The sequence below is a fragment of the Amblyomma mixtum genome, chromosome 10 (genome assembly GCF_055824585.1).
Source record: "Amblyomma mixtum isolate Tamu chromosome 10, ASM5582458v1, whole genome shotgun sequence".
Classification (NCBI taxonomy): domain Eukaryota; kingdom Metazoa; phylum Arthropoda; class Arachnida; order Ixodida; family Ixodidae; genus Amblyomma; species Amblyomma mixtum.
Window position 1 is genome coordinate 156,786,139 of NC_143021.1, and position 18,104 is coordinate 156,804,242.

General features: G+C 45.4%; 1 pseudogene; it reads right to left on the reverse strand.

Moving 5' to 3' along the window:
* Nucleotides 1-5,512: 5,512 nt before the first annotated feature.
* LOC149327451 (uncharacterized) lies at nt 5,513-6,923 on the reverse strand (annotated as a pseudogene).
* Between the last annotated feature and the right edge of the window lie 11,181 nt (nt 6,924-18,104).

Below are 18,104 nucleotides of genomic sequence, written 5' to 3' on the forward strand. Positions count from 1 at the left end.
TCCTCACATCCCTCCTGGCGCAGTGGTGCAGCGGTTAAGCGATGCGCCACTGTCCTGCGATGGCAGGTGCTTCCAGTGGCAAGCCTTGTGTAAACAGGTTGCTCTTCCCGGGCGAACAACTACTAATTTAACTGACGGCTGCAGTGGGGGCGAGTTTCCTCACTATCCGGTGGAAGGTTGTGAAGACGCTGCAAGGTTACGTCACCAAGGTTGTTAACTTGTCTCCTACGGTGCTCTCTGAAGAGCACTTGCCAGAGCCATCCAGGTGCTCTGCAACAGCCATGCAACATACGCAACGCGTGAAAGGAGCGAGAGGCCGAGAATGAAAAAAGTCGTCGGAAAGGGCTCACCAGTTCTCCCTCATGATTTTCGGTTATCTGGTGAATGTAGAAGTGTGTTGTTTGTCTCAGTTCAGTTGTTCGAAACACATTATAGGGATTTCCGAGTTTTTGCTCTTCTTAGGTGTTCGAGAGCTGCTTTAAGAAATTCAACAGCAGTCTTATTGCCACCAGCCTATTAACTGTTCTGCCTTCAGGAAATACCACCCTAAGCGACGCTGTCGAAAGACATGCCATCTCCAGAGGCCGCTCATATGAGAGTCGTGCTCAAACAAAGAGTATTGGTGTACTCCTGCAATGCGTTGTGCCTCAATGGCACGGCTCGAGTGTATCAGGTGACGCCAAGATACGCATTTTGTGCTGCCTGACAGGCGTTTAGGCACTGTCAGTGTGTAATCTATGCAGGAGAGTGGATGCAGCATAATAATGCTGTTTTGAGCTTGTTTTCAACTCTGTCTACTGCAGTGTCACCTTAAACAACTTAACAAGTACATTATATTTTTTGTGAAGTTCTTCCTCGGAGTTCAGGTTTACTAGCGCAACTTTGTTTGCTTGGCTACCGGAGCTTTTCTTTCAGTACTAAGCTTATAAGAAGGCGTCCGCTACGGAGCCATAAAAACTCATTCATTTGATAGACATCACTGTCATGCCTGCACAAACAGCGGTGGCACAGCTGGCCCAGCTTGAGTACAGGCAATAGTGTACTTGTTCCAGCTCCTCCTTACTGCAGTACTACTGAGCTCGTCTCCTTCATTCGTGTTGCAGTGTTGCTGCTTGGTTTACCAGGATGCTGGTTCCACCAGCGCTAGTCCCTGTGCTCCCTCGAAGGGAAGCTACCTCCGCACTTGTCACAGGTAAACAGCACGCGTTGAACAGCACCCGCTGCCTAGATAGAAAGCGAACAACAAAAATCTTCAGACAAAATATTGTAACAAATATTCTGTCAAATCAGTATTCGAGGATGACAACCGGGATGTGTTAGTACCCCTTTACCTCAGCTTTAGAATGGTAATAGCGAGTGACAGACCGCAGACTGCGCTCCAGCAAATCGCACATTTATCACAAATAGGCAGCCAAAGGAGCGAGGCGCTCTGTGTTAACGTCTTTTAGAGGGTGATGAAAATAAAGAATTCCTCGCTTTTCTTTGTTATCACTCATTCAAGCGGTGACGATCTCTGCGAAACTGCTGCTCTCAGGATTTACAGATATCTTCCCTGAGGAGTTCTGTCATGTGCGCAAGCAGAAAGGGGGGGGGGGGGGGAATACTCATTAGAGAGTTTTAGCTGAGCGTTTTTACGGCCAGCGGAGCGGAGCGGACGAGCGCGGACTCCACTGCGCATGCGCAGTGCGCTGGGGCGGCGAGCGCGTTTACGGCGCCCCGCTGGGAGGCCTTCCTCAGCGGAGCGCGCGAGCGTGCGGAAGCGCGCGCGGGCGTGTATGGGTATTCAAGATGGCGGCCGCCAGCACGACCGCTGGCAACGCTGTTTCGTCGGTTACGACCGCGGCGCAGGCCCGTTTGCAAGCCAAGAATCCTCGCAAATGCTTTACTCCATATGAAGACACTTGTATTCTGCGGGAAGTAGCAGCAACCAGGCCTTTTGGCGACGAGATTAAATGGATATTAGTGATCACGAACCTGAAGAAAGTGATCGACAGAGACCTCACGCTGCGTGGTGTGAAGGACAGGGTTGATCTTCTTCTGGGATACTGGAGGCAACAGGATACAAAGAATTTGAAGAAGTAAGTTCTGTTTGCGTATACTGCTAAAACAGTTGTACACTATCGTTCACTTGTTTATGAGACGTGTGTATTTTGCCATGTTCAGGTCGGGCACGGAAGAGGAATACGCGGAAAAGGAACAGATCCTGCAGGATTTGTCAGATTATGCCCGCACTGTTACTATGAGCCCCGAATATTTCCGCGAAGCGGGGGCATTGTTGTTAACAGAAAGAGGCAGCAACTGGCAAGCAACTGCACTACCTCCGTGAAGAGGACCGCGATTGACGCGGGAACAAGTAGCAGTAATTCGGCGCAGGAAGAGGCTCCTTACTGCAGCGATTCTGCGGCGGTGGCTTCCCAGAGTTGCGTGTTAGGAGCAGTGGATGGTAAGTTTTGACATGTGTGGGTCCGTGTCGCGTGTTTGTGCTTTTGATCTTCGGCACGGAAATTAGAAAACGCATGCAGAACTTGGAACATGTTATGGGTGTTCTCGCGCTATGCGTTTCTGCAAATGAACCACTGCAATACGAAATGTAACTAATAATGTAGAAAAAGAACGCACAAAAGGGTTAAGGTTTCTTATAATAGTTTTAAGTGTACTTCAGTCAATGCCTGATTAACAAGAGCTAACTTGCCCTAAATAAGTCAAAGCAATCATGTCAGCAGATTGAAGTTCTGATTTCAATAAATAATGTACACTGTAAAACCGATCCATAAAACTATCTCCTTTTCAACTGGTTACGCTACTAGACAAAGGCATGTTCCATATCAGCCGCGTAGTAACTGTTATATGTATTCCTTTTCTCCAAGAATGGTGACTGACTAGAATAACCTGAGTTACCTGAAGTGCTGCAGTCGTCACTATTATTTGCTTCCATCATTCTATGGCATGTAGGAAATGGATATTTTTCTTTTTATGCTTTAACTTGTCAATTTTTACTCTTTTTGTCATTGCACTGTCTGGTGTATTGTTATTTTTCCCCATCTCGTTAAAATTCCAAATTGTGGGATTTCAGTATCTACGAAAAAATAAAATAATTCCTAGATTGTTGCTACTGTAGATTTGCAAGATATTTAAAAGTAAAAATATATACCCCAATACTAATAGAAAGTATGCCAGCTTAAGGCAGTGGTTCAGAAGGCGACATGTAATGATCCTACTTACTATCAATCAACTTGGCGGCACCTTGTGCATTATCAATAGTGAAAAAAAAGCGAACTGGAGCCTGAAATGCACATTTAGGGACAGCAGAGGACCCATGTGTTATTCAGAATGTTGGCCGCTTATACGCACGTTGACAACACGACACAGCAATGCAAGTGATTGTCATTAAGGTATTGATTAGCCTTCAGTTTATTTACAAAGCATGAGAGGAGGAGGCTCAAAAGGACCTCCTGTACAGGATGTGATAAATAAAAAGTAACAACAACCCCTGCCTTTAATTATAAAAACTACATAAATGCTCAAAATACGCATTGATTAGAGCGAACAAGCAAGATCATTGTTTTAATTTAACCCTGAGAATACAGATAAAAATATATGCATGAACAAGAGCAGTGGTAATTTGATAAGCAAAACAAAGTCTGGATTGCAACAATAACAATGCAGTACTCAACATGAAATGCAATATAATACTGAGAAGGAAAATTATTATGACATCCGTAGATCTTATTCTCGACTGCTGAGGCTTGTAAAAATTAATCGTCAGATGTGAGTGTTTATTTTCACATGGATCCAGTTGCGGGAAAAGGTGCTATCGGACTGACTGCTATGTTTTTCTCTCTCCATTTTTTTTCTTTGTTGATGCATTAGAGTCACAATCTCCCGCTGCTCAGGCCCTCCTCAGCATATACAACCCAGATCCTCCAGTAACCCCATCTGCTGCTGCTTCTGATGGAGAGGTTGAGGAGCACCAGGAAGAGCAAGCTTCTCAGTCAGCAAATGACCATCAGCCGCTGCCCCAAGTCTCTGCAGGACAGCCACACCAGCAGTCGACGACTGCGACTGGACAAGATCTGCGCCAACCTGCAGCTAGGCGACAATTCCTGCCTCTCATTACTACAGGCGAGATTTCAAGAACTGTTTATGCATTCACATGCGTAGTCAGTGTCAAAAATCTCTGGATAGCTAACAAGGAAATTTATACACATTGCCTGCACATTGTTCAACAACTACAATAATTCCAGTACCACAGATTACTGGCATTAGTTTCTTTTTCCTCGGCACAAATGTAGTCTTGTCTTGGTGGATAGTAAAGAAGCAACCATATAGTTTGCTCACACATCCAGAGACATTTTTTCTGAACTCTGCAAGATAGAATGACGTGCACAGAGCTAAAAACACAAGCTTTAAAGCCGCCTTTAGTGTTTATGCATTTAGCACTGAAGAGACATTTCAAGAGAAACTATGTTCTTTCTTTCTTTTCTCATATTTTCAGACACAGACAAAGAGGTGACTGGGGTAAAAGTGATGACAGAACACCTAACAAAAGCTCCAACCCCTTACACAATTTTTTTTATAAAACAAGATAAGACAAAGTTTGGCCCATGGCTTATATATTGGCTAACAACAGAGAATTAGATGTTGCATAGCGACATGTCAACACTTGCAGATACACATTAAAAGAGCTATAAACATTCGGAACATGATTGCAAGGCAATTACAGCATAACAACATCCAGTCATAGTTGAAAAGTCATAATTAAAAAAGAAAAAAAGAGATTTCTAAATGTTCTACTCTTCTTGCTATGGGTTCTTTTTTCCATTTGTGTGCAAATTAGTACTTCAACACTGATTTCATAAAAATCAGTCAGCTTCAGTTGTGGAATGCCAATTCATTATGTTTTGTGGAAAAATGCAATGCTGACTTTTGTGCTTTAGTAGAAGCTCTTACATGAATTATTTTTTTATTCGAGAAGTTTTTCACAAGGCATAAGCTGAGAAAGGGGGAATGGAATTCAGGAGATAGAAAGTTAAAAGAAGGAGTAAAGTCCAGTTTCACAAAGGTTGTCGCAGAGGTATGAATTAAATGTAAAAATAGCCTTCTCTGCCTGTCTTTGCAGGAGGCAGAGGACTACAACATATGGGCCTCCAGCTGCTGACCATGCGTGAGACGCACGAATATGAAATACGCCTGAAGGAGATGGAAATTGAGAAAGAAAAGATGAAAATTGAAAATGCAAAAGTGGAAAATGAGGCACGGCGACTCGCTCTTGAGGAGCGGAAGCTGGATCTAGAAGAAGAAAAAAACACCAGCTTGAAGTCTCACGCCATGAAAGAGAGCATGAAAAACTACTTGAAAGCCTTCAGAAAATTATCAACGCGCAAAGCCAAGCAATTTTTCACTTTTTGAATAAAAATACGTGACTCCTGTGCTAAGTGTTTGCGTTTAGACTGTATTTTTGGATAACGTTTTGCAAAAGCTCAGATTTCGGAATATGTCTGGTTTGCTAGAACTACAGAGGAGTGAGGTAAGCTTCAAGATCTGGTGGATCAAGTCCGAAATATTGCGATACCTGGGCACTGTATATACAGGTATGGCAGCTTGCAAGAAGAGCACTCGCTTTGTAGATTCGGGGCAAGTTCTGGAGGTACATCTTTTGGTTCTTCTTAAAGTCTACAAAAGCAAACAGCCCTGCAATTTTACCGAAACCCCACTCCACGGCCTGCCTCACACTACTCATAGCCCTATTAAATTCGCACTGCTCCGGAGTCAAGGATGCACCGCCATAGGGCTTGAGCAGAAGGGGCCGCAGTGGGTAGGCAGGGTCTCCATAAATGCGGTAATCATGCCCTTGAACAAGCTTTTCCAGTTTAGAGTACACTTTGCTGATCCCAAAGTTACCTGAAAGAGTAAAAAAAATAGTATTATATGAGTCAGCAGCACTTGGTTAGGACAGCTGGGCTCATTTGTTTTTGCTGAAGTTGGTTATTCACTCACCAGCATCATGTTTACTGCCGGGATATGACCCATCCAATTGGCAAATGATTCCATTGGGGCACATTATGGCTTGATACTTCAGGGCATGGAATCGTTTGTGGCCGCTGAAATAAAGTTTTTGGTCCCTTGAGGGTCGGCAAATTGCCCGTGCTGTGCCATCGATGAAAGCCCAGCAGTTCGTCAGAGGGGCTCCTTTGGAATGAATGGCCTGAAAGAACAAACAAGTGGGTTCAAAATTGCTACAAATTGATCTGTGATCCTAGTTATGATGTACAGCCCCGCCGTGCTGGCGCAGTGGTTAGGGCACTCGACTAGTGTGCCTGAGGATGCGGGATCGAATCTCGGCCAAGGCGGCCGTTTTTCCTAGCCTGAGTAGGTTTCAAACCAAATTATGATGTATTAGCCACTTACCTGCGAGAATTTCTCCAGTGTGTCGATGTTGAGCCAGCTGTGATTATTTACGTCATCCAGCAAGTGAAAGAAACATTCGTCGATGTGCCGGAGAACTTGATTTGCCAAGGAGGGCATCGTCGAACTGTGCCGCCCGAAAAGGTCCTCGAGATCCATTAACCGGTTTGGATAAGCCAGCCGTCTAAGCGTTATGCACAGAGCCTCGTCGCCAGGTACTGAAACCCTCTGCGGGGTTACCACGTGTTCGGAGTCGTCGCCAGGTACTGAAACCCTCTGCGGGGTTACCACGTGTTCGGGGATGCGCAAGGCCACCCTTAGTCGCCGCACATCATCCTTTTCAAAACGAAAATAGGTCCTGAAACACCACTGTCCATCGCGTCAATGTTGAGAAGTCCACGTACGGAAAGTGGGTCACGGCGCGCCTCTCCAAACACTTCCAGGCACAACAAATCTTCTATCTCGGACCATTTAAGTCTCGACAGGAGTAGCGGATCTTGCAATATGCTTTTCGGCATCTTGGAAACGGATATAAGCAGAGCAGAAGCAACTAAAAAAGCGCACGAAAGAACAACTGACCTGGCGGTTAGCAATTGGCTTCATTTTCGTAGCGTCGCAGTCGCAAACATTTTTTCTAACAGAAATATTCTTCTACTGCATCCAAAACACCCCTATTTTAAACTAATATAGAGAAAACAAAAGAAAATTACATTTATTCCGCAGTTATAGCATAATAAAAACAAGCGCGACGCGTATTCATATTACGCTAGCTCCAATTCTGACCACGAGGTGGCGCAACAGAGCGCGCCGATCTTTTCCGCTCGGGTGGGTTCCGGACCCGCCGAGCTAAAAGTCTTTTCTCGCTCGACGCTCCGCTGGTGTATCCGCTGGGCCGCTCAGCGCCGCTGGCCGCAAACCCGCTCGGCTAAAAGTCTTTACTAGCTCCAGATGGTAGTTTACGCCGTTTGCGGATGGAACGCGGTGCGCAGCTGCTATACAAGTTACAATGGAGGAATCCAGGGCCAATGCTCATCGTCCCGGATGCGACAGCTGCACGTATTTATTTTGAAAATATCAAGAAGTGCGTGTGGACGAGAGACCCGCTAATAAAATTCTATCAAAATGAAACACTCCAAGAATTTCACCGCCTTTTCGTTTAAGGTGTACACATGTGTGCGCAGTGCACGGAATCGAAACTTGTTATAGCGCAGCTACTAAGCGGCCGTTTCATGGTTGACTCGCGTCTCCGCCATCGGTGGAACCGAGCCAAACATTTATTAAATAAAAGAATACAAAGCGTTTTCGCGACTTAGATTCGAACCAGCGGCGGCGCGAATAAACCAGCTTCTCTGGCCACTGCACGAGAGGACTCTGCCATTGCCGCAGTTTTTTTTTCTTTACTGAATTGAAATCAAACTGGATAACTCACCAAATGTTTTACGTATCATCTTCATCATCAGCCCCACTACGAACACTGCGAGGCGACGGCCTCTTCCTTGTCTCTCGAATTAACCGTGTCCTTCGCCCGCTGTGGCCACCCTAGCCCTGCAAACTTATTAAAACCTAATCCGCCGACCTAACTTCCTGCCGCCCCCTGCCACTCTTGCCTTCTCTTGGAATCCACTCCGTTACCCTTAAGGACCAATGGTTTCTAGCTTTCCCAACAAGATTCCCTTAGCAAGCCCGTTTATTCCTCGTCATTTTGATGAGGATGTCATTACCACGTCTTTGATCCCTTGCCCACTTTGCTCTCTTCATGGCACTCAAAACTACACAAATCATACATATTTCCGTATCTCGTTTCATTGTCCCTAACTTAAGTTGAACCCTCTTTGTTAGCCTCCACAATTATGCCCCATAGGTGAGTACCGGTGACATACAGCTGCTCTTACTTTTCTCTTGAGGGATATTGGTAACCTTCATTCGTGACCTCAAAGAACCTGGCATATGCGCCCACCTCGCGGTTCCCTTTCGAGACTGTTGAATATTACTTTGGTTTTCTGAATGTTAATTTTTATACCCACCTTTCTGCGTTGCCTAACTCATTGCCCATGCTTTCCAGTTCATCTTCTAGGTGACTTAGACACAATATGTCATCAGCGAACTTTTTAGGTATTCTCCACTAATTCTCGTCCGCAACTGTTCCCAATTCAGGCCTCGAAACACCTCCTGTAAATAGGCAGTGAATAGCATCCACAAGGTCGTATCTCCCTGCTTAAAACCCTTTCTTACTATAGTTTTATTGCTGACTTTATGAAGGACTATGGCACCTGTGCATTCGTTAGAGATATCTTCCAGTATTTTCACATAAAACTCATTTGCACACTGGTTCCGCAATGCCTGGATGACAGCTGAGATTTCCACTGAGTCAAATGCTTTCTCGTAACCAATGAAAGCTATACATAGGGGTTGGGGATATTCTGAGCATTTCTCTATCATCTGATTGATATTGGGAATAAGGTCTATTGTCGAGTACCCTTTACGAAAGCCTGCCTGATCATTTGGTGGATAGAAATCTAAGGTTGCTGTAATTCTATTTGTGATTAAATTAGCAAATACCTTGCAGATGCCCTTGCGCCATAAAAATTCACTATCATCTGTACATACCTTGTAGGCGACGGGCAGTAAGCTGATCAGTCTAAAATTTTTAGGCGTAGACGTCTCCTTATCAATTAAGATATAGTTAGTTTTCTTCAAATTTTTCTTTTTCTTTTTATTTCTTTCTTACTTACACTACGCAAATCAAGTAACAGGAAGCAAAAGGTAGTTTCGCACCTGAGAATGGCTTGCTCTTCCTAAACATTGAAACATACTTAAACACTAAAACACTGTATTGCATTCATTAGGACTTATACATTGTGAGTAGCATAGAAAGTATAGCTATGCTCGAGGTCATAAGGCACTAGTGTACAGTGTGGCTAGTTTTTTTCGCTCAACCTACCCTCTGTTCTTCAAGAGTTCGGCTGTTACCATATCCTCACCAGCTGCGTGCCCCTTTACATTGCTCATAAGGCTTTCTTTTCTTCCTATGTCGTTACTGGCGGGATGTCCCATTGCTATGCGCTCCTGCAACTCTCATTAACGTTCTGAGTACATTGGCGGCTGGATAGATATGTGTATAATTCTTCGGCTACTTTAACTATCTTATCCATAATGCTAGTGACATTGCCCTCTTCGTCTCTTAGCGCATACATCTGGTTTTTACCTTCGCCTAGTTTCCTGTTCACCGCTTTTGAGGGTACCTCCGTTCTTGAGAGCCCGCTTTATTTCTCTATTATAAACTTCCTTATGTCGGCGACCTTGGGCTAATTTGTTAACTTTCGTAGCTCTGCCAGTGGGCGTTTCTATGTCACACTTTTTTTCTTCTGAGATAGCTTACCGGTATCCTGTCGAACGATCCTACCGTCTACTTCTACTGTGCACTCCCTGATGATAACCGTGACATTATCGTAGATTGTTTGAAGTTTAAGGTCGTCTTCATGAGTTAGGGCGGAATATCTGTTGTGCAGCGATATCCTGGATTCCTCTACTTTCCTTCTTACCGCTAACTCGTTAATCGGCTTTCGCTTCACTGATTTCTTTCATTCTATCCTCAGGTCTAAGCTAATTCTAGACCTTACCACTCTGTGATCGCTACAACGCACCTTTCCGAGCACCACCTCTACGATGCCAGGGAGAGCGCATAGTACAAAATATATTTCGATTTTATTCCACTATGGGGGCCCTTCCGCGTCCACTTCCTGTTCTTTCTTTTTAGGAAGAAGGTATTGATGATCCGTAAGTCATTTCTATCGGCGAACTCTACTAATAACTCTCCCATGCTATTTCTGGAGGCTATGCCATGGTCGCCTACCGGCTGATTTCCGCACTGCTTCTTGCCTACCTTCGCACTGACGCCGCCCATTAGTGCAGTGTACTGTGATTTTGCTTTGTTCATTGCCGATGCCACGTCTTCACAGAATCTTTGAACAATCTGGTCAGCATGGCTGGATGTGAGCGCGTAGACCTCCACCATCTTCAGCTTGTACCCCTTATTAAGCCTAGTTGCGATAGCTGCCATCCTCTCGTTAATACTGTACAACTCCTTCATGTTGCCAGCAACATCCTGATTGATAAAGAAATCCCGCACCTAGTTCTTGTCTGTCGTCTGTCCGCTAATCCACGATTGCACAACACATGCCCGCCGCATAGTACTGTATACGACTAACTGTTCCACACACGCTATTCTGCCACGCAGACACACACTATCACAACCGATCACGCGCGGTGTTAAACTGCAGCGCACACGTGTTGTTGTGTCAGTTGGATTGGAAAATACAACACGCACTTGCTCAGTGCATTGCACATCATCGTCATTCCGAATATTATGCAATTTCGAAAAGAACAGGGAGATATGTGAGGAAATACCAGCTGCCTGTTGTGTTCTCCACCATTCAGTTTTGATTTATGTACAAAATGGCTCCCATCCGAAAATATTTCTGAATTTCATCTTCAGGCTATTGATGTGAAAAATAATCAGTAGTCAAGGCATCCTAAACAGTGCACGTATGTCCCCGGTTCCATTAGTTACAATTAGTTACCGACCTCGCAGTTTGCGATTTGTTCTTAAATTAAACCACCTAAGCTGCAGTAATTTTTTTACCTGAACACGTTGTTCTCCATCTTGTGGTCGCCGCCTGTGTCTTGGCGAGTTCCCCGCCGTGGGCAAGCGCCATTAAGTCCTTGAGGACCATAACAACAACCGGCAAGTGCCATAACTATGGTAAATAGTCACAGCAAGTTATTGGTAAAGAATGAGCGATGCAATAGCCGGAAATGCTTCGTCTGCCGCTGCTGGTTAACGAGCTGCCCGAGTAGAGGCTCAGGGGCGCCCCAAAGAGGACCCTACCGTTCGCGCCTCCGAAACACAAGATCATAGCCGCGGCAGAGAGCACACAGGAGTTCGTAGTGCCAAAGGCATGTTGATTCCTTCCAGAGGACCCTTGTCTTAATCCCAAAAGAGTTTGTGTTGAAAATAAAGATTTTTTTTTAACTGTACACACTTACACGTGTTTCTAAAGGGTTTTACCTGAGTACATTGCAAAATAAAAACTTTACAAAGCCATAGTAGAACGTTAAGTTGGGCGAGTTGGTATAGGTTCATGGTTGAAAAACAGCGCACAAAAGACTAGACACAAGAGTAAAGGCGACGACAGGACAAGCGCTGAACTCACAACTAAGGCTTTATTTCGAAAACCTGGGTATATAAGGAAGGCATAATCATGAAAACAAAATTGAACAAACAAAACTATGACAAAGGTAAAACTATCGTGCGCCCGAAGCCCAGAAACCGCCAAGAAACGTGATCTCGTTATCACTTAAAGCAACCGAAGGTTTGCTAACGCAGCCCCGTTGCTCCGCTGCGATGAAGTATGCTTCTGCTACATCCCGTGTCTAGTTCTTGTGTCTAGTCTTTTGTGCGCTGTTTTTCAACCATTTACAAAGCCACCCTCAAACTTTGCTTTATTTGTTATCGTAATCACCTTTAAAAATTTAATCTAATTTATTTAATGAAGGTATTTACACGGACAATCAGCTCCTCGCTGTGTCAGCGCATGGTTTATTTTTTTCTACTGGTGCGACCACATTTTTAAACTCATAATTGTTCGTTCTTAAAGTTATTGCACACAAAGGAGGCATCCATGACGCGGGATAAGGGCAAAATCCCTTGCAAACGTTGGCACGCAACCAAGGGCTTAAGCTGAGTGGTTTAGTGCTCCCAACCCGCAACTAAGAGCCTGCGACGCTGCAACCTGCGATGCTCTGAATATTTTTCACTGACAGCTGGCAGTAGTTCGTATGCAAAAAAAAAAAGGGAGGCACGGGAATTTGCTCACTTTCGGTGCATGCCTCAGCCCCGGGTTTCAATAAATAGCAACAGCTATTTGAAATAAACTGAAAGACAAGAGCTCCAGTTGTAGACTTAGACTATTCAGACCACCTAGCTTTTATTACATCCAGGCAAAATAAGTTACAAAACCATTTACAGAACAAGTTTATATGGATGGTCAAAGTTTTGGTGCCGTGCTGACCAAGTAATAGAGAAACTAATCATAGAATTAGACCCAAGAAAAGAGTAGAACTACGTGTTATTATTAACGCTTGAACTCAACACACCTTGCCTCTTCTAAAATATTGTAAGGCGAGCATTCATCTGCGCCGTTATTTTCAAAACATATGTGGAATCTAATGCTTTTGTTTACCATAGGACGCCAGAAAAATAATTCGTATTTATATCCAATATGTGAGTTTTTGCTACTTTTTCACCCCTATGTACCTGGAATTCTAAGTGTTTTTCTCGTACAAGCTTTTGCAACTCCGCATACAATTAAACAGCATTGAAGATGTTTAAGAAAAAACAAACCTGTCATCATTGCGCGAGAGATAGCTTTGAGGCACTCGTGAAGCGTCCGAAGGGGAACGAAAATAATCAGCTGCTGTATACTAAAACTTCAGCGTCTATATGAGATCCTCTTCGTCCCAAGCTTTTGAATAATTTAAGAAAGGCGACCAGGAGAAAACACGAAAATGCTGTCTCCTGCACAATGCAAGTTATGAAGATTCTTCCCTATCGTGTTCAAGGAAAATAGCCACAAATGAAGATAATGACGAACTGGGCCATTCAAGAAAGGCGCAACTGGCATTGTGCACGGAGTTTATTTGTCACACAGCAGTGCCTATATTGGTCAATGTGGATTGGTCTTTCAAAGAGAGAGCGAAAGAGCTGACGTTCCTCTTGAAAGCAAGGTAACTGGAGAAAAACACGAACAACAAAAACAGAGGTGGAAGGGAGGCCGACAGACTGACAACTGAATTTTTTGGTGCAAAAGAGGGTGAAGGAAAAATTTTAGTCTGTCTTCTGGTGCGTATTCCCATGTTGAAAAGCATTGTTGCGCGTGCAAAAAAAAAAAACAAGACACAGAGAAGTTGCGCCTTGCGATTGAAGACAAGACAAACATTTTTTACAGGCACAGTGACGCCGCACCTGAGAGTGGTTCCAGGCCTTATCATAAAGAAAAAAAAAAACAACCTAGCGATCACTAGTGTGTCCTAGCGATCATTCCGTTGAACTTTCAGATTGTGAAGCGCAATTTTTTGGCGCGAGGATGTGTCCACAACTACTCGGCAGCAATGACCGCGTGTTTTTTTTTTTCGCGCATACATATCATCGAATAAAATTCAGCGTTCTCGGCACTTCTGTTTTGGTTGTGCCCGTTCTATGGCACAGTGACGTCATATTCAAGACGCGCATCCATCGAGTAGCCAGCTTGCCGTTCTACTGCAGCAGAGGTTGCAAAAGTAAGGCTGGAAGCTATTCAACAACAACAAAAAAATGTAGCAGGGAAATCATTCAAGCCTGCAATATTTCGAAGGCCAGTGACAGATAGGTTGGTACGCTCTCAGTTTCGTTATCATAGGAGGAAATAACGTTTCTCGAAGATTTCGTGGATACAGGAATGTTTTTGTTCTTGCTGCTGCTTTCTAATTGTTCAATTGTTTTCGTATTTATAATTTTACACTTGGCACTGCTTTTGCTACGAATGTTTTATTTGGATTATCTATGGCCCTGCTTTAGGAATGTCGTCAACTCTTTGTTGTGCGCCGTCGCCTGCTTCTCTGTCTGATTTTGTCAGATATAACTAGCGTGAACCGCCAAGTAGGAGCGTGACGACGGACTGGAAACGGCGTTATTGGCCCGGCCTCTCGAGGTCTCTGCACATGCGGCAACTCTAAACTTCGAGCGACTCAGCTCACAGAAGCGCGGGCCGCGCGTTGCCGTGTTTCCTAATGCATGACACATGCTACACGTCAAATATTACTGTGTTATCCACCTTACCCCTTAATCCGATGGAGCGCTGTTCGTTCCCAACATTCATCGGAAATAGAGTTAAGTTTCTCTCTTACGTACACCGTTCGATCCGAAAAATTCGAATTTTGAAATATGATTGGTCATGCGATTCGGCTGCGGCGCAAAGAACGCTGCTGACGAAACGAAATCAGAGCAGCAGAAGCTCTGGCAGTAGTAGAAAGGGCTACTCTAGGCGCTACTACCGCGAAGAAAGACAGACAACCAGCGCGCAGGCCTATCCAAGTTATCGTGCAACAAGGCAGATCGGCGGTGTGTGCTGAATCTATAAGCCACTCTGCTACGAAAGTTCCTTATTAGCGACCAGCTAGTGTGCCGCCGAGCCCACTCATAGCTTTGTCGTGGAGAGACTCGGTTATTTTTTTTTTTTTTCAGGGAGTGATCACGCACCTACCATGAGACGGCGAGGCAGAACATCATCTGTGATTTCATCGGTTGGCAGGGAGCGAGAAGCTCTACTGTCTTGTGTTATTTTATGAATATCACTCGAGCTACGACTGCTCGCTCAGTAGATCAGCGCTCCATCATAGTACGAGTCGGCAAATTCCACCGTCATCTCCAAGTATGTTCCGTAAGCTGCGCACGGCCGGCGGTTGTTTTCTGCAGTTATCGCATTGTTTGGAATGTTCACAGTGATCCACGTGACATTAACTGCTTGCAGTATGCTCAGCGTTTGCAGCGAATCTCACAGTAAACATTTTGCTTGGTCCTTTATTAGAGAGGCTGATAGTATCTGATGCTGTTCGTTTCAGAGCGCTCTGTGCGCTAAGAGGCACGCAGCACATCCGACCGGCTGAAACCAGGCGCTTTTACTACATTCGGCTGGCTCTTCCCAAGCGCTCGCCTCTGCTAATGGCACCTCGGGGCGCACCGAATTTCTTCGCATAGCGTTTGGATACCATGGAAAATTCAGCGCAACAAAGGGATGAGTACAAAGGAAGAAGGGACAGACGCACCGAACTCGCCCAGCTCAGCACAATCGGGGAAAGCAGAAGGGCGAACCTAGAAGAACGAAAGAGAGACACAAGAACGCAGGACCAGGGCTCAACTACGGAAAAAAAAAATTTTCCTTTTCAAATGGGTCATATTGTATACAATCCAATACGCCAAGAGCCCAGTGGTTTGAGCAACCATGACAGTGCAAGCAGCGCCGACGCAAACACTCAACTTTATCACTGAAGGCCAGATACCAGTGAAATCTCACTGTCGTGCAGCCAAACGCGGAAGGGAGGAACGAAGTTTATAAGTACAAAATGCGCCTTTATTTCACAGCAAAACACGGCTAAGCGAATGTAGAGTCAAAGGAAAACGCTCAACGAGAACAAAAAAAATACAAGCAACAACAACAACCTGTGTCTGTGGCTAAAAAGAATTCTAAAATGCCATCTAATCCAGGAGGTCATGGGAAATCAGAAGGCGGGTGCACCGGCGTTGTCGGCCGCTACAGTCGGTCCCTGCGCTTTCCTCGGCCCCCAGCAGCTGTAGTAGCAGGCTGAAGCTGACGACGAATCTAGAGGACCTGCCACCGGCTCACATCGCATCTGCGCAATAGTTCCACAAGAATCAGCGAGGGGCGTTCCGCGTTATGGATGCGGCATCATGTCGACTGTGTACATTTGATTTTTTTTAAAATGCCAGATCAACATGTTCTAAAGTGTCCCTAAACAGTTCCGTAATAATTAATGCTAAATTAATGTAAATGTTGTATTAAACCATAATGCGTATTTTCTAAACATTGTTAACATTATTTCAAAGCTAAAAGGTTTTTAAGAAAAAAAACCTAAATTATGTCGTACACTTGCCTTCTTCAATTGACGAGGCGACAGAACTTCCAGCGCACGCATCCGCCGTAGAATTACATGTTGAATCGAAACACAGGTGGTTAGCCAGGCACATCACACAGTGCAAAATAGCCGTCGCGGTAGACGTTGTCAATGTTGTCGTCATCCACGCATACCAGCAACCGTGGATCGTATCCCAGCGCTGCGCGCACAGCTGTCAGCAATGGCTGCTGAATGGTGACCCGCAGGTAGTCGACGGCCAGCAAAGGCTGCCCCGGCCACAGAGCCACATACACGTCGCAGTACATCTCTATCGGGCAGTCTGGCTCTTTGGTCAGCAAGCAGGCGGTGAACACATCCCCGTGCACTGTCCACTCGATAGTTGCTTCGCGTTCGCCAACTGCCATGGCAGCCGCAATGCTCCTCAGCAGCGCGGGACACTCATCAAAAGTAGGCGCAGTCCAAAGACGGAAGACCCGCCACACAACTATGCGCTGGCGCTGCGCCATCCAGCTTCGCAGGCATGCTATCCGCCGGAGACAGAATTCGTCGCTCTCAGCAGCTTGGACAGCTTCGCATAACGCACCGTGAACATCGGAGGGCGGTAATTCCCGAAGTCGCGGCAACCACGGCAAGTTCTCTTCGTCCAAGCGCAACAGTTGCGCTGCACTGAATCCACGCAGCAGAATTTGCAGGTTTAACATCTGGATATCCGCCATAGAGGAGCCGAGTTGTGATACTGAAGCGGCGATGGTTAGCCGGTGTTCGTCGAAGTAAGGAAGTGCACACCCGTCTCGATAAGTTAACAAACGAAATCACTTGTCTGGCACAGCTGTTTCCGTTGCCCACAAGTAGATGTGTGGCTTAAAATTGCACTTCTGAGTGCTACTGCTGATACATCTCATTCTATTCAGGCCGTATTTAGGGGTGGTTTCATCTAATGACTGGCGTCAAGCCCTCTGCCGGGCGCAATGTACTCAAGGCGTCACTCAGAGGCACTCTATCATTCTATGCTTCGTCATCCTGCATAGATTTTATCAAAGATGCGGAAGTATTTATCTCAAAAGAAGCACTGTGAAAGGGCCCAAAATGAAAAAAAATGCGTACAATAAATTTATCAGATAATATCAAATCAGGTGCCGCGTTTTTGAGAAACATAAGCGTTAAGAGCTTACCAGCGTCTCTATAAAAAGTTACTGGCTGGTTGTCCACATAACTCTTCGTTCTTTAATGCTCGCTGGCTAACTACCTGCCCTTTCACGGGATTATTCTTGTGTCGGCGGGCACAAAAGTAATCTTATCGAGTGGTCTAGCTTAGAGGAACAAACGGCACGCGTTCACGACGGCAGCTGGAGGCCAATGCCATTCTTTAAAACGGGTTCCTTACTCGCTTTATCATCGACGCACACGTCGCATTCTCTTAAGCAGGTCATTCTGATAGCTGTTTTCAGGGAAGGTAAGAGAAAAGTATAGAGAATCTGCCTCGGCACAGGTGGCACTGGAGTTGTTCTATTTGCCGACTAAAAACTGGTGCTGTCAGCCGCTTGCAGGGCTACAAACGCGAGAGTACACTCTTAAATATTTGAGGCCCGCGTTCGGCAGGTATCATTTATTGCCTAGCTTCTCTCCGGCGCAGCTCAGATACCTCACCGAGTGCAACGAAATCTGCTTGCTGTTCTCGCTGGGTGTCTGCTATGGCGTTGAAATCGACGCGGAAAACTTCCGCGCAGGTTCCCCCTGTATATAGTGGTAGCGTTCATTTCGTATAGAAGCCCATACGTTCAATACGTGCCAACTTCTGGGTGGAAGCGAGCGCATTCTATGGCACGATTGCAAAAGCGAGACCATCAATATTGTGACTAACCAGAACAACGGCGGCCGCAGACGCAGACGGAAACCTCTGAGCGGCCGAGTTGATTCCCAAAAACCTAGCCCAGCCCAAGCGCCACCAATGCGACTGTGTCCTCTTAGTCCTCTTCTTGAATCAGCGCGGAGGTAGCGCTGGTGAGGCG